The 12,299-nt window shown below is 46.4% G+C and overlaps 1 protein-coding gene across 3 annotated transcripts in view; it reads right to left on the bottom strand.

Moving 5' to 3' along the window:
* HDLBP (high density lipoprotein binding protein) overlaps window positions 1–12,299 on the bottom strand; it is a 235,783-nt gene that overhangs the window by 142,022 nt on the left and 81,462 nt on the right. For 2 of the 3 annotated variants that reach the window (XM_029617121.1, XM_029617119.1), the window contains exon 2: window positions 7,430–7,496. The gene's annotated coding sequence lies outside the window, so the exon portion shown is untranslated. Of the gene's footprint in view, window positions 1–7,429; window positions 7,502–12,299 lie in introns of all 3 variants that reach the window. The other variant, XM_029617120.1, reaches the window with a different exon arrangement.

Raw genomic sequence — 12,299 nt, forward strand, 5'->3', positions numbered from 1 at the left:
CACCTTTGGGTGCCCTGCGGCACTTCTCCATTGCCATGGGAACAGGAGAGAAGAAAAAAAATATCACCTGAAACTGAAAAAGGAAAAAAAAAAAACACAGAACTGCAATGTGAAGGAGAGACCTGATTTGTTGCCTCTACATAAGCTCCCGTGATCACCACCTTGATCCAGCAAGCTAAGGTAGCTCGCAAAGCTTCCTCACCTTGTTTCCTTCCACCATGAAGAACAAGCAAGCAGTCTGTCTTGCACATCGGTTCTGAGATTTCCAGATACTACTGCACTAAGAGCCTGACATTTAAATGGCAGAGGAGGTGGTAGTCTTCCATGTCCTTGAGTCCATCTAGGGATGGTAAGGAAATGACTGATTCAAGTGGAACTCCAAGACCACCTTAGGCAAGAAGGAACGGTGCAAAGCTGTAGCGCTCCTGGAGTTATGGTTCCTGACAATGCCTGTAGTTCAGACATACGACAAGCTGAGCACATAGCCACCAAGAAAGTCTTCAGTTTTAACAGGCACAGGGATAGACTGTGCAGCAGCTGAAAGGAAGGCCCTGCTAAACATCCAACACTAGGTTTAAGATTCCATAAGGGAACCAGCCACCGTAAGGTAGGTAGAAGGTGTTTAACCCATTTCAGGAAACTGGCCAAGTCCAGATGCATTGACAGGCGAGTTCTGTTCACTGCGCCTCTAAAACAGGAGAGCGCTGCTACCTGGACCTTCAAGGAGTTAAGGGATAACCCTTTGTTCAGGCTGTCCAGTAAAAATTCTAAAATCATAAGGATTTTGGTCATCCAAGGGGCAGCTCCACACCACAAAATATTCTCCAGATCCACACATACGCTAAGGACATCGCGAAAGTCAGTGCGTGGAGCAAGGTGGAAATTAATGCTGCCGAATATCCATGCTTCAGTCAAGTCTTCAACGACGAGCTGTAAGACAAAACAGAGTCGGATACTCGTGAAGGATCGGACCCTACTGGAGCAGGTCCCTGTGTGGAGGAAGGCACTGGGGGGGGGGGGGGGTGGTATCTCCACCAGAAGCCTCTGCATACCACCGATGTCTGGGCCAATCCAGAGCCACTAGAAAGACTAGTCCCCTGTGGTGCTTTATCTTGCGAATGGCCTTGCCCAGCAGGGGCCAGAGGGAAGGTGTATAGCAGGTCCTCCTCTGGCCAAGCCTTAACAAGGGTGTCGATCCCCAGGGATCACTGATCTCTTCTGCGACTGAAGAATCAGGAGACCATTGCATTGTGAGATGAAGCCAGCATGTCGATGGATGGGAGACACCAGTGATCTGCCAACAGCTGAAAGGCTCTGGTTGAGAATGTCCATTCTCCTGGATCCAGACTCTCTCTACTTATAAAGTCTGCTCTGACATTGTCTTTTCCTGCAATGTGGGAGGCAGAGATAATCTGTAGGTTCTATTCCACAAGGTGGTCTATCTCCAGGGACACTTGCTGGCTCTTGGTTCCTCCCTGGCAGGTGATGTAGGCTACTGTTGCGTTTCCAACATCACACAAACTGCCTGACCCTGAAGCCTGTGGCTGAACTGTAGACATGCTAATCTGACTGCCTGGGCTTCCAAGCCGTTTATGTTCCAGCGTGCCTCTTCCTTGATACAACAGCCCTGGGCCTCCAGTTCCTGACAGTGAGCACCCCACCCCGGGAGGCTTGCGTCCATCTTGAGAACTAGCTATTCCGGAGAGGACAGGCTTATACCTTTGCTCAGGTGGGCTACCTGCAGCCACCACTGAAGTCAAGAATGTAGTTCCATCGGCAGGTGTAGGTGAATTGCATAGTCCTGAGACTGAGGATTCCAATGTGACAGCAGGGAGCATTGGAATGGACACGTGTGCCCTCGCTCACTTTACTACCTCCAGGTTGATGCCAGAGGACCTGAAGATAGCTCCACACCCTGGGGCGTATGGTGTTTGTCAACCGGTGCACTTGACATCTTCCTTTTCCTCGAGGGTGGAAGAAAGACTTTGTCCTGTTTGGTGTCGAACCGGACTCCCAGATACTCTAAGGACTGGGAGAACTTGAGACTGCTCTTGTCCATGTTCATGACCAACCCAAACTCCTGAAGCAGGGTCATCACCCTGCTTGTCACCTGGAGGCTCTCCTCTAACGACTTCGCCCAGATCAGCCAGTCGTCCAAGTCTGGGTGCACTGGGATTCCTTCTTTCCTCAGTGCTGCTGCCATGACCACCATAATTTTGGAAAATGCTCTGGGGCGGTGGCCAGACCAAAGTGCAGCGCCTGGAACTGATAATGGCAGCCTAGCACTGCAAAACGTAGGAAATGCTGGTAGTCTTGTCGGATTGGAATGTAGAGGTAGGCCTCCGAGAGGTTAAGAACTCCCTCAGTTGTAAGGCCATTATGATGGAGGGTAGAGTTGCCATGCAGAAATAAATTACTCTTAGATGACAGTTGACTCTCTTAATATTCAGGATGGGGCGAAAGGAGCCCTCCTTCTTGGGTATGATGAAATAGGAAAATGCAGGGTGCTATTCCATCTAGGGCGCAGGTACTGGAATTATAGCCCTCAAGTTGAGGAGCCTTGTCAAGGTAGATTCCACTGCTAGCTTTTTGTGCTGGGAGTGGCATGGAGACATCATGAATATGTCCCGAGGGATGCTGCGAAACCCCAGCGCATACCCTTCTCGCATGATATCCAGTACCCATTTGTCAGACATGATCTCGACCCATCGCTAGAAGAGGGATAGTCGACCCCCTATCTCAGGGGTCAGGAACCTTTTTGGCTGAGCGCCACATTTTAAAATGTAATTCTGTGAGAGCCAAAATACAACGCCCCCCAAGACCTGCCAAAATCCCTGGTGGTCCAGCGGGGGTCCGGGAGCGATCTCCTGGACTTGGGCTGTCGGCTGCCAGTAAGCAAAATGGTGCCGACGGCCCTTTGCCCTCACTATGTCACTGGGGCTACCGCTGCCATTGGTCGACCCCAGTGACATAGTGAGGGCAAAGGGCCGTCGGCACCATTTTGCTTACTGGCAGCCGACAGCCCAAGTCCAGGAGATCGCTCCCGGACCCCCGCTGGACCACCAGGGACTTTTGGCAGGTCTTGGGGGGGGGGGGGGGGGCGCGTCAGGAGGGTGGGGGGTTTTGTTAGATTTTTACTTTATTAAAGATTTGTCTGCGAGCCAGATGCAGCCATCAAAAGAGCCACATCTGGCTCACGAGCCATTGGTTCCCGACCCCTGCCCTATCTCCTCGTCCCATGGATGGGTCGGCAAAACTTCATTGGGGAGTTTGGGCCGAACCTGAACCTTAACCAGCCCTTCTCTTCGGCTGTCAACTCCAAAAAGGACTGAGACCTTCCCAAGGACAGAGATGCCTGAAATGAGTTCCTGTAGGGCAGAAAGAGCTGGGAGCTCCTAGACAGATCCCTCATAGGCAAGGGGTGCTGTGACCTCCTTCTCTTATCTTCCAGTAGCCAAGGCATAGGAGATTCACGCCACTGGCCAGCTTTTCCAGTTTGCTGCCAAATAGGAGGGATCCCTTAAAGGCATCTTTATAAGGTTTGCCTTAGAGGTCACATCAGCTGACCAATTCCGCAGCCATAGCTGTCTTCTGGCCTCCACCACTGAGGCCACTTCTCTGGCTGAGGTACGGACTAGGTCAGAGCCCGTAATCGGCTAAAAATACAGAGGAGGGCTCCATAGCCTCTTTTGAAGGCAATCCAGAGAGTTACCTGCCTCTCTTTGAAGAGAAGCAAGCACAAACGCGCCACCAGGGCACAACAGGAAGCAATCTGCAGTGTTATTGCTGTTGTATCAGATGCTTAAGGATGGACTCCAGCTGTCGGTCATTTGCATCCTTTAAGGCCTCTCCTCCCTCCATTGGGATAGTTCGCTTTGAAACAGCGCAAAGCAGGGCATCCACTTTGGGGAAACACAGGTGTTCTCTGGCCACCAGATCCAGAGGGTACAGAGCTTCCAATGCCCGACCTCTTTTAAAGCTGGCATCTGGGGTGTACCATTCCAGGTCAATCAACTCCTGGATGGCTTCCAGCATCAGAAGATAGCAAGAGGCTTTCTGTAGAGACACCAGCATGGGGTGGTTCTTTGGTTCCGTCACAGGGTCTGTGCCAGAAACTCCCAGAGTCTTCAAGGTTTGGGAAACCAGAGCTGGCAATTCGTCTCTATGGAAAAACCGCATTGTGGTCAGATATGGTTCCAAGTGTACAGGGATTCCCCATCCTCCAACAAGTCTGCATCTGGGTCCCTGTCAGGGATACTCTTGGTGAAACGAGGCAGGTCTCGAGGCATACTGATAGAGCTGAGAAGCAGAGGCTTTCCTGGCTGGGGTTTGGTTTGGACAGGGGTAGAAGACACAGACTGTGCCTGTACAAAGGCTTGAAGGCCTTGGAAAAATTCCACCAGGTCCATACCTAACCCCGGAGGAACCAGGGTAGGTGCAGCTGAATTGCCCTCTCCAGAGGTAGATCCAGCCCCGGGATTACACAGATCTGGGGTGCTACTGGATAGGATCGTGGCAGATCCATCTTCTGAATGGGAGTAGCCTGGCTTGGAAAAGTTCTGGGAGTCCAATCCTCCCTAGGCCTCCTCACAATTCTGGCATAGGTAGGACTCCAGGTCAGACTGTGTAGCCCTAATATGGTAGGCATCACAAAGAATGTCCTTGTGTTTCTTTGCTGTTCGAGCCATGCTAAATAGTAACTGAGTGATCCAGCTGGCTGGCGCCCAAAATAGTGTACACACAGATCTGTCCGGAAGCACACAAGTAGAAGCGCCTGTGTGCGCACAGATATGCACACATGTACGCGCAACGTAAGGCATGTAGGGGCAGATTTTAAAAAGCATTACGCGCGCCGAGCCTATTTTGCATAGGCCCGGCGACGCGTGCAAGCCCCAGGAAGCACATATGTCCCGGGGCTTGGAAAAAAAAAAAAAAAAAGGGGTGAGGCGTGGCCAGAGGCCTCCGTAGGGCCTCTAGGCTGGGGGATGGCTGGCATGCACAGCCTACACCTGCCCGGAGGCAGGTGCAACTTGCAAAACAAAAGGTATTGGGGGGGGGGGGGTATAGGTAGGGCTCCCCGCTTGCAAGGTGCACAAGTGTGCACCCCACTGCGCGCGCCAACCCCGGATTTTATAACATGCGCGCGGCTGCGCCCACAAGTTATAAAATTGGGCGTAGATTTGTGCGTGCCGGTTGCACGCACAAATCTACACCTGCATGTAGGTATTAAAATCTGCCCCATAGCACATGTGCAGAACCGGCCCACACCACGCATACTGACTATGGAGGGCAATGGCGACGCACAAAACCACGCATAAAATGGCGGCACCGAGGCCTGCCACAAGGAGTGCCCACTGAGCCTGAAGCAGAGCCTAGCCCATCGGAGGGGCGCTCACAAGCCATCTTCCCTTGCCCCAACAGACTGGGAACATCATTGGTACGGCACAGAGCAAGGAGATCGGAGGAAAGACTTACTGAAGGCCTTCCATGTTTCTGAATTGGGAGGAATCCTCTTCTCTCTTTACTTACCTGGGCTCAGCACCGACACTGTCTGGCTGCGGAGGGAGAGAACTTTGGCCATTACCACTGCGCTCAGCTTCCTGCACCTGCTGCCTTTCAGCTGCTTCAGCAAGAAAGTCCATGCCGGAAACCGGCTACCAGACCAAGGCACACCTGTGAGAGATCTCAAAAATCGCTTCAGGAATTCTCAACTGGAGGAGGGACCTTTAGGTATCACTACAGGAGAGGGGGGTTCAATCTTTCTCCAATTTAAGTAAAATTTCTTCTTAACGAGTAGTGCAATCCCGCTATACCACTAATGCTGGTGTAGGTAAAGCACATCCACATCTGCTAGGAGACAGATACTGGAGGTCTGAGGTTACTGCAGGGTTATATCTAAGGTGACCATCAGCTTTCAAACCTGACTCAGTCTCCATCTGCTAGCAGGGGAGCATATAACCCATTCATCCTGAGTCCATCTGGCTATACGCTAGGAAATCATACTTCTCACACTCAAACACAATTAAGCTCTGGAATTTGTTGTAAAATGATGTAGTTAGTGTAGCTGGGTTTAAAAAAAAAAAAAAAAGGTTTGGATAAGTTCTTGGAGAAGTTCATTAAAATCAATTTGTCTTAGAGAATAGCCACTGCTATTACTGGCATCAGTAGCATGGTGTTTGCCAGGTACTTGTAAGCATAGACTGGCCACTGTTGGAAACAGGATGATGGGCTTGGACCCTTGGTCTGACTCAGTATGGCAATTTAATTTCTTTTCTTACCTCGTGGCGTGCAACCAAGAAAACCTTAGAGCGGGGCCTAGCCAACAGAGGATGCTCATGTCCCTCAACCTCCCATGGAGTGGGACGAACATCAGAATGGGGAGACTGGGAGGAAGGACTCTCCTTCACTATCTTTGCAACAAATTTATTTTTTTTTTAATTAAAAATAAATACTTGCTGAGCTCAGCCTTACCTAGCTGAGCACAGAGATGGTCTCCAGCTGCAGGGGGTGGGAGCATTTGCTGTCTCTGCTATGCTCTGCTTCCTGCACCTACTGCCTTTCAGCTGCATAAGAAGCTAAGTCCACGCCGGCTCAAAAGCCAGCTACCAGACCAAGGCATACCGCAGAGACCATGGAAATCACCTCAGGAATTGTCACCTGGGGAGAGGGACCTTATGGTGTCACCGCAGGAAAGCAGGGCAAATTATTTTTCTCCTTTTCTCAAATCGAAGCAATCCCCAGAAGGGAGATGCACGTCCACCATCTGCTGGAGATGGAGAATAATGGCAGGCTGTCAGTAGAGGGGGTTATATACTGTGATGCCAGTTTACTCTTCATCTGCTGGTAGGGGAGCATAAACCCATGTGTGCTGGATTCATCTGACTGGATGCTAAGAAACTGTCAATATTTCTAGTCTGTGTGTCTTCCCTTCCCCTCCAGGACCCTTGCCTGCCCCCCCCCCCCTTCCCCAGTATCTCCCAGTCACCTAGATGCTCTCAACCCCCTGAGGAAAACGTTTCTTCCCCACCCTCGTCTGACTTGTTCAGTGTGGTCCTGCACATATGAAGTGCGGAGACTCTGAATTCTGATCCTTTCCTGGTGCTCAAGAAAAAAAATTCTCCATGGTCTATAGCACACAGTCCTATTTTACCATCTACACACAGGTGTGATCCACATTTACAATTCTTAAACTACATGAGAACATGACAGACCAGGAGAAGACCAAGAAGACACTCTGACCAGTACCAGAGTCACTGCAAAATAGCTATGCAATGTGCAGAAATCCAGACTTTGGGTAGAACCCTTTCAGCTCAGGGCAGAGGTATCATAGGAACCAAAAACCACTAATTGTGAATTAACAGCTAAATGGATATTGCCCCAATTTGAGGGAAGACCAGCTTGGGGATTGTAACACAAAATCCTTACTTACCAGCGAAATGGTCAGTAGCCGGGAAGTCCGTCCTGTGAATTGCCTGTCTGTGTCAGCCTGCCAGCTTCTACTCTTCCACAAGAGAAAAAAAAAAAAAAAGTTACGTATGGAGTGGAAATAAGTTATTGTTGCAGGAGCTGAAATCAAGAAAAAGTGAAAAAACTTAAATCCCTCTATGAATGGTTATCCTAGGGAAGGGGGGGGGGGGATTAGTTTACCAGATGAACTGAATTGTTTGTTACCACCCCAGTTATAGATAGGTGAATATAGTTTATGAAACTCAAATACTGGCTATTTTCTTTTACCAACATTGGGTAATTTACCTAAAAGCAAATGCTGCTTGAATTTCATAAGATTTTCCTTGGAATGTCACTGCACACAATACAAAATCTCATATTTAGAATGAAATCAACCAGATGTTTCAAAAGTTGCATAGTTCCTGTAATTAGCAGTAAAACGTATCTAATGTGATTTATAATACCAGACTACTATAGAATCAGCACCAGTACCTTAATATAACCGGGAGCCCACAACACAAATTGCATTTAAAGCACAACACTAGCAACCTCCAACAGTGAGTAGAGGTACAGTTGTGCTCATAGATTTTCATATCCCTGACAGAATTTGTAAGAAAGCATTTTAAGAAACCATAGCTTAATTTGAAAAACATTAAAAAATAAGACAATCATTACAAAATAGCACAATCATTACACAAACCATAGCAATAAGGGAAATAAAATGGTCCTGCTCAAAGGTTTGCATACCCTTGAATGTTTGAGCTGATAATACACTCAAGTTGACACTGAAGGGTTGGTATCCACATCTGTGCCTTGACTAAATTAGTGTAAAATAGTCAATGAGTTTCATCCAGGACTACACAGACTTTGGTGTTTACTAAGAATGGGGGGAAAGCAAAAGAATTGTGAAAGGATATGCGAGCAAAAGAAGTTAAACTTTATAAATCAGGAAGAGTATATAAAAAGATATCCAAAGATTTGAAAATGCCAATCAGTATTGTTCAAACTGATCAAGTGGAAGATTATGGGTTATGTTAAGCCAGCACTTCTCAACTGGAGTGTCGCAGCTCCCGGTGTCCCACAGCCCCAGTTATACTTCCCTTTACCTTTTTCCTTCCCCCACGGGCCAATGGGAAACCTCCTCCCTTCTTCCTGCTCGCCAATTGGAAGCCTCCTCAGTTCTTCCTGCCAGTGGGAGGAGGAAGCCTCTGATTGGCCGGTAGGGCTGGGAGGCGTGGCAGTATCCAGGCCCGTGGCTGCCACGGGCTGGAAGTGCTGAAATTAAACACAGCGGTGAGCCACAAAGGAAAAGAAAAAAGGCCAGCCGCACCAGGAATCGTGATAGAGTAGTGATTCCCCAAAGCAGCAGTGAGTCACAAGCATGAAGAGGCCAGTTGCTCCGGGGATTCCCCCTCTCCCGTGCAACAGTGAGCACGGCAGAACCGCGTTTAAATTAAAAGTGGTACTCAGCCATGCTGATTACAGATGGGGCAATTGGAGCTCCCAGTGGCTGTAAAAGCAGGTAGATGGGGGCCGCGGGAGCCTAGGGATATCCCGACAGCCAGAAGAAAGGCTTAAGTGCTGTGGCATATTTTTTTTATAAAATAAACGTTTGCTGCTTCAGTGTGGCTGAGAAGGCAGCGGCAGCACTGGGAAATCTGTACTGTGAAATTAAAGGGGAACACAGTATTGGGGCTCTAAGTAAAGTGTGTGTGAGAGACAGAGACTGGTCGTAGGGTTTAATTGGTGTGTGTTAAAATGTGTGAGAGAGACTTGTGGGCCCTAAAGAAGAGGACCATAAGGACAGAGCTTCAGCAGCCGCTGCTATGTGCTTTCAACAAAAAAAAAAAAAAAAAAAAAAAGGAGTAGGAGAGTTGCTAGAGAGGGTAAGTAACGGTGGCATTTTAAATTTTTCTTGATTGACTGCCATTTTAATTATTGAGTATTATGTGATGTGTCTGCTGTTTTGAAATATTTTATTGACATTTGGACAATTTTTAATAATTTTTATGAGTTTGAATTGTTTGACGTTATTCTGTTCATCAGCTGTTTTGAAACATTTATTAATATAGTTTTACAGTTATTTCTGCATGGGGATCTATAACAGTTAGGCTTGTTCTGTTTTCCTAATAGGAGGTGTATTAGTGTTTAGGACTTGATTTAATATTTGTAGTGTTGCCTTTTCATAGATAGGGTTGTTGTGTGTTCCATAATGCAGGTGTAACTTTGTGCAGATTAGTTTCTGTGCATTATTGCAGATCCTGGGACTGTGCTAGGTGCTATATTTCTCCAGGTTTGCACTACATGCAGAGTGGCTTTTTCTGGTTTTCTATTCCAGTTTGTCTCCATATTTATAATGTGTGGTCTTTCTGTACTTGGTGAAGGTAGGTTCTCTATGTGTGCCAGAGGTGAGGTATTTTACTAGCACGTAGGCAATTGTATCAATCTTATTTGTTGTGTTTTCTCAATAGGATATGCATTAGTGGTAAATTAACTTTTCATAAGGAGGGCTATTGTGCCTGGTAGTAAAGGGATTTTGTTTTGCTTTTACTGAGATGTCATCAGAACATCTTTTTTTTGCATGGTGAGTTCTATGGGTAATGCCCTAGTTCTGCTCTGCATCCATTGTTAGGGGTCAAGGGAGTTCCCATGGATGCAGAGTGTATGTTTACATATAGCCCCGTGACGGTCATATGCTCAGTGTGTCATGCATGTGAGAACCATCTGTCAGGTGTGTCCAGGATGAAAAGGTTGAGAACCACTGTGTTAAGCCATGGTCAGGTAAACCAAGAAAGATTTCAGACAACTGGCAGGAAATTGTCAGGATGCAAACAAAATCCCATAAGCAACTTCTAACAAAATACAAGCTTCTCTGAAACAAAGTGGTGTGGGTGTTTCAGCATGTGCAATAAGGAGATACTTGAACAAAAACTGTCTGCATGGTAGAGTTGCCAGAAAAAAAGCCATTGCTGCACCAATGCAACACAACAGCCAGCTTACAATACACCAAACAGCACTTACAGAAGCCTCAAAACTTCAGGAACAAAATAATTTGGAGTGATGAAACCAAAATTGAACTTTATGGTCACAACCATAAATGCTGTTTGGAGAGAAGTCAATAAGGCCTAGGAAGAGTCTGACACCATCCCTCCCAAGAAGCACAGAGATGGATCTCTCCTGTTTTGGAGTGTGTGAGCTACAGCGGCACAGGGAATTTAGTCAAACTTGATGGCAGGATGAATGCAGCATCTTATCAGAAAATATACTGGGAGGAGAATTTGCAGTCAGCCAGCGGCTTGTTCATGGGGCGCACTTGGACTTTCCAACATGACAATGATCCGATACATAAGACCATGTCTACCCTTTGGTGGCTGCAGCAAAAGAAAGTGAAGGTTCTGGAGTGGCCGTGTCAGTCTCCTGACCTCAAATCGAGCCACTTTTGGGAGAACTCAAACATGCACCTCATAATAGGCAACCAAAGAATTTACAGGATCTGGAGACTTTTTAACAAGAGGAATGGGCAGCTTTAACCCCATGAGAAAGTAAAGGTCACCATTCACAACTATCATAAGACTGCAAGCAGTCATTGATGGGAAAAAAGGGGGTTAAAAACCCAATATTAAGAACTAAGGGTATGCAAACTTTTGAATAGGACTACTATTTCCTTTATTACTATGGTTTAATGATTAATAATAATGATTAGTTTAATTTGAAATATTAAAAAAGGATGTGTTTTATCTGATCATTCATTTTCTTAAAATGCTGCACATCTTAAGTTTTGCGAGGGGTATGTAAGCTTGTGAGCACAACTGTCACTGACAGACAAGTACCTCAAAAAGGATTGACGGTGCCAAAAAAAAAAAAAAATTCCAGACATCAAGCTGAAAACATGCTGCATTAACCATGACCTTAAATTCATGTACTCCAATAAGCTGAAACATGACAGAAGCACAAAAGTTGCAGACACAAGAACAAAAAAAAATAAATTTAGACAGAACCTTAAGCAGTTTTACTGGTAAATGGGGAAGAACATTAATGAGTTACCACCAACTAAAGCAGACAATGTTCTGGAGAAATTAGCATCCCATGGAACAGAGAAGCAGAATGGCTACCCCACCATACAGGCGAACATGGAAAAAGCAAGACAAACTATGGATTGGCCTGAACTAACAAGGAGTTAACAATGTGGTTAAGATATCAAATTTTAAGAGTCCTGGCCTTGATAGAGTACCTTGCTTTTTTGTTCAAACATTTAACATCTCTTCAAGACCATGCAAACTGTCTAATTGAATCCTGCAGACAGAACTACCATCACAATGGCTAAGCCGATAAACATCTCCTTTCAAAAAGAGGGCGACCCAAGTAATGTCCACCCCCCCCCAAACTACCAATCAATTCTTGCTTATCTACAATCTGTTCACTCCAAAAGAGGAAGCTAGACTATGATCAAAACCTCAACACAGAACAACAGATTTAGAATATAAGAATTACCGTACTAGTACTATCAAGCCCATTACCCTGTTTCCAATAGTGGCCAATCCAGGACACAAGTACCCAGCAAGATCCCAAACAGTAAATACATCTCATGCTGCTATCAGCAGTAATAAGTCATTTACTATTATCCAAGAATGTATGATACTATTAAGTTTTTATATAAGTGCTTTAAAATCTAGCGTGAACACTGGATTGATCAAGTATATTCAAGTTTACCATAAAAACATGGCCAACTGTTTTTCTTCATAATTCAGCTGAAGAACAACAGTTCTTGTTAAAGATCCAATAAGGAAAGTTCAGGGAGATTCCCCATCACCACATCTGTTTTGTCTGCCACTGAATCCACAGAATACTTTATT

This window comes from Rhinatrema bivittatum, chromosome 9, assembly GCF_901001135.1.
Source record: "Rhinatrema bivittatum chromosome 9, aRhiBiv1.1, whole genome shotgun sequence".
NCBI lineage: Eukaryota > Metazoa > Chordata > Amphibia > Gymnophiona > Rhinatrematidae > Rhinatrema > Rhinatrema bivittatum.